This window comes from Hemicordylus capensis, chromosome 3 (genome assembly GCF_027244095.1).
Source record: "Hemicordylus capensis ecotype Gifberg chromosome 3, rHemCap1.1.pri, whole genome shotgun sequence".
NCBI lineage: Eukaryota > Metazoa > Chordata > Lepidosauria > Squamata > Cordylidae > Hemicordylus > Hemicordylus capensis.
The window spans coordinates 28228690-28233314 of record NC_069659.1 but is presented as its reverse complement, the minus strand read 5'-3'; the positions used below and the strand labels follow the sequence as shown (position 1 = coordinate 28233314).

Sequence of the window (4625 nt, the reverse complement as noted above, 5' to 3'; positions counted from 1 at the left end):
TGAAGTCTATTTTCTCCTTCCTACAATTTCAGTTGACGCTGTTATTGCTGATCCCACTTTTTTATATCGAGCCAGGTAGGCATCTAGTAAATCTTCAAAATCACTTGTTGCCAGAATAAATGAGAGCAAGAGATTCCCAGGTAAGAATTCCTGATCTTTTGATGCATTTCCCATCAGCTGTTGTCATCTAGCAGCTGACATATCTTTCTTTCTTTGACTCTTTTCTTGAACTCACAGTGATTTTTTTTTAAACAAACATTTGTAAGCTTGATATGTAGCCCAATATTTGGCTGGTGTCTTCAAATCAATGGGCCTGATCTAGACTAGGGCACTTTTAAGTCCCGTTGTTTCAGCTGGAGAGATTTAAGCACATTCTGAACTCTCCCTGTGAAAGAAATTAGACTTTAACAACACAATCCTACTAAGAAATAAATCCTACTGTTTCATTGGAGCTCACTCCCTTGTAAGTGTGCATAGGGTTATATGACATTCAAAAGTGGTAAGCTGTCCCCCCAGATCATAATCTTATCCTAGGGAATATATAAAGTTGCCTTATGCTGAGTCAAGCCATTGGTCCACGTAGTTCAGAACTGGCTCCCAGAGTTTCGGACAGGGATTTTTCTCCATCCTACCTGGAGATACCAGAGTTTGACCCTGCAGCATTCAGCATGTAAAATATGCTCTATCATTGAACTACACCCTCCCCGCCTCCCCGCCCAGGATGAGCAATAGGTGGAAGTATAAGTCTACTCAATTGCTGATTAGATCAGTCAAAAACAAAGGTCTCAAATGATGCTTTCCCCAGGATTGGGACCTTCCTGACAGCCTTCTAGGCAGTGCCTTGAGGTCTCTCCACTGGAAGGGACAAGTCAGGTGTGTAAGTTAGCAAAGGAAGTGGTAGAATTTGAGGGTTTACTGGAACTGATGGAGCTATGGAAGGTGTGGTGTCAGTTTCGGGAGCGACCGTTTTGTTGGATTAAGAGTGTAAAACCCTCTGCTGCAAGAGTGGTGGAAGCAATTTTGCTCATTTGGAACTTCTGCTTATTAACCTGCTTCTTAAGCATCTTAAGCAAATATTAACTTTTGTAAACCGCCTTGGGATTGTTTTTAATGAAAGGCAGTGTATAAATTTAATAAATAAATAATGCACATTTTCAACATGGTAGAGGTTGAACAGAGAACACCTGCCTATGGAGGATGCCTATTGGCTTGAGTCTGTGATGTCACCAACCAATCTTTCCTTCATCCCCAATATTTGAAACATTTTGGCAACCTTTTTAAAAATTAGGGTGGACAATGCATTTATGAATGAACAAACATATTTGTGGCATTAAAAGAATGGTGGACAGCATCCCTGAAATATAGAATTGGGGAGGGACAAGGCTGACGACTGAAATGACACTAAATTTGCAAGCATGTTTGTCAGAATTGTTCAGACCACATGATTTGTCCTTGCCCATGTTGTTGCATCATGCAGATACAACTCCTAGTGATGTCAATAGGTATTATAGAATCCCAGCTTGCATGTACATCTAAAGAACACGTCAGTTTCTAACATCCCACTGTTAGAGTGGGATGTTAGAAACTGATAATTTAAGAATTGGTGCTAGAATGAATAGATGTCTAAAGGGCATCAGATGTAAGTTATATTTTAAGACAGAAGAGTGAAAAGAACATCCAGATCCTGTGAGCAGACAGTTAAGCTATATATCTTTTGCTATGAGTGTTTGCAGGAATGAAGTGAATTATCCTAACTCTAAGAGCATAATGTTAGTCACCTTAAGCGGCGCAGTGGGGAAATGCTTGACTAACAAGCAGAAGGTTGCCGGCTCGAATCTCCGCTGGTACTATATTGGACAGCAGCAATATAGGAAGATGCTGATAGGCATCATCTCACACTGTGTGGGAGAAGACAGTGGTAAACCCCTCCTGTATTCTACCAAAATAAAACCACAGGGCACTGTAGGTGCCCGGAGTCAAAATCGACTTGACGGTACACTTTACCTTTAAGAGCATAATGTTAGGAACATAGGAAGCTGCCTTATACTAAGTGAAACTATTGATCTGCCTGGCTCAACAGTCCACTCTTAACTAGGGATGTGCATGAATCAATTTGGTGCATCCAGTAGAGATGCGCCAAATTGTTTTTGGCGGGGTGGGGAGCAGTACCTTTCAAAAGCAAGAGTACCTGCTCCACCATCGCCCCACTGCTTTTCCGGGCATTGTGCTGCACTGCTCAGAAGACTGTGTGTGGCTGCAGGGCTTCACCCAGTAGCCTGTGCATGGTGGTGGATGCACATGACCATCACGCATGCGCCATGCCCAGAAAAGCAATGGGGCAGTGGAAGAGCAGGTCAGGATCTGCTTTACTCATGCTTAAAGGTACCACTCCCCAACCTGCCCAAACATTCATGCACATCCCTACCCTTGACTGGCAGAAGCTTTCCAAGGTTTCAGGCAGCAGTCTTTTCCAGCTCTACCTGGGCATGCCAGGGATTGAACCTGGGACCTTCTGAATACAAATTAGATGCTCTACCACTGAGCTATAGCCCCATCCCCATGTTCCTTTGTATTCTGGAACACTGAACAGTTTATAATTATGGAGTCATTTGCATTAGGGATGTGCAGACTGGTCCGGAGGTCCGGGGGTTCAGTCTGGAGGTTCGGGGGTTTGGGATAGAACCACACACACACACCCAGTTCCATCCGGACCGGAACCGAACCTCCGGACAAGTCCGCAAATTTTGTTTTATTTTATTTTTAAAATAAATGTGAAATACCTCTAGCCCCTTTGGGGGGCTTCCTGTAGGCCACAGGGGAGGGGGTCTGTGAAGGTTCTTCCTCCCTCACAGCCTCTTAAATCACCACCGCAGACCAGGAAAATGCTTGCTTTGGGCCCAGTCGAACCTCTGTAAGTGCCCGTGGCTGGCCACCGCCATGCATGCCTAAATGGCCTCTGTGAGGCCTGGCATGGCCCAGGGCCTTGCAGAGGTCATTTGCACATGCATGGCAGCCATTTTTTCAAAATTTGGAAAAATGGCTGCCACGCATGCACAAATGACCTCTGTGAGGTCCTGGACCATGCCGGGCCTCGCAGAGGCCATTTATGCATATGCGGTGGTGGCCAAAATGGCCACCGTGCACACTTACAGAGGCCCAAATGGGCCAAAAACAAGTATTTTCCTGGGCCAGTGAAGGGAGGGGGAACCATCGTGGACACACACACACCCCCCCGTGTTCTATGGGAAGCCCCCCAAAGGGGATAGAGGTATTCTACATTAATTTTATTTATTTATTTATTTATTTATTTATTTATTTATTTATTTAATAAAAAACTGGACTGGACCGGTGGGGAGGGTTTGATGGGGGCCGGACCAAACTTGGCCGGTCAGGTTTGAGTCCGGTCTGGACTCGAACTGAACTGGACTAGCTGGTTCCATGCACACCCCAAATCTGCATATGTACATCCCAGTCATGTCACTCATGAGTGCTTATTGCCCATTGGCATTAATAAATGAATATTCATATGAAATACAACTGGCATTACATATGATACTGGTCATGACTTTTAAAGCCCTAAATGGCTTGGACCTTAGGGTATCTTAGTGGATACTTATTTCTGCTTTAATCTACCCACCTGTTGAGATTATCATGAGAGGGTCTTCCTCAGAAGGCATTCATGCCAATGCTTTCTGAGGTTTGACTGGCAAGCATGTGGGTCAAGGCCTTCTCTATGTTGGCACCTAAGCTTTGGAGCAGTCTGCCATGGGTCATTCATAGTACCACATCCCTTCTGGCCTCTTGTCAGCTTGCCAAAATATATGTCAGCCTGGACAACTATAGACCTGTGTCTAACCTTCCCTTTTTGGGCAAGGTGATAGAGCGTGTGGTGGCATCCCAGCTGCAGAGGGTCTTGGATGATACGGATTATCTGGACCCTTTTCAATCTGGCTTCCACCCCGAGTATGGGACTGAGACTGCCTTGGTCGCTCTAGTGGATGACCTACGCCAGGAACTAGACAGGGGGAGTGCGTCCCTGTTGGTTCTGCTGGACCTCTCGGTGGCGTTCGATACCATCGACCATGGTATCCTTCTGGGCCGCCTCTCGAGTATGGGAATCGGAGGCACTGCGTTGCAGTGGTTCCGGTCCTTTCTTGAGGGGAGGGTCCAGAAGGTGGTGCTGGGGGACTACTGCTTGGCCCCGTGGCCATTGGCCTGTAGGGTCCCGCAGGGTTCGGTCTTGTCCCCCATGCTGTTTAACATCTACATGAAGCCACTGGGAGATGTCATCCGGGGATTTGGACTGAGTTGTCAGCAATATGCGGATGACACTCAGCTCTATCTCTCCTTGTCATCTGATCCTAGGGAGGCAGTGGATGTCCTGAACCGGGGGCTGGAGGCCGTGATGGGTTGGATGTGGGCTAACAAACTGAAATTGAATCCAGATAAGACGGAGGTACTGTTGGTCAGTAGGAGAGCCAATCGGGATGAGGAGATTTTACCGGTTCTGGATGGGGTTGCACTCCCCTTGAAGGAGCAAGTACGCAGCTTGGGGGTACTACTGGACCCGGCTCTGCTTTTGGAAGCTCAGGTGGAGGCGGTGGCCAGGGGTGCCTTTGCACGGC

At 46.6% G+C, this 4625-nt stretch overlaps 1 non-coding gene across 1 annotated transcript; it reads right to left on the bottom strand.

The window, feature by feature from the left end:
- Window positions 1–2481: 2481 nt before the first annotated feature.
- Window positions 2482–2552, bottom strand: TRNAT-UGU (transfer RNA threonine (anticodon UGU)). Its single transcript has one exon. It is a non-coding gene; the product is annotated as a tRNA-Thr (tRNA).
- Between the last annotated feature and the right edge of the window lie 2073 nt (window positions 2553–4625).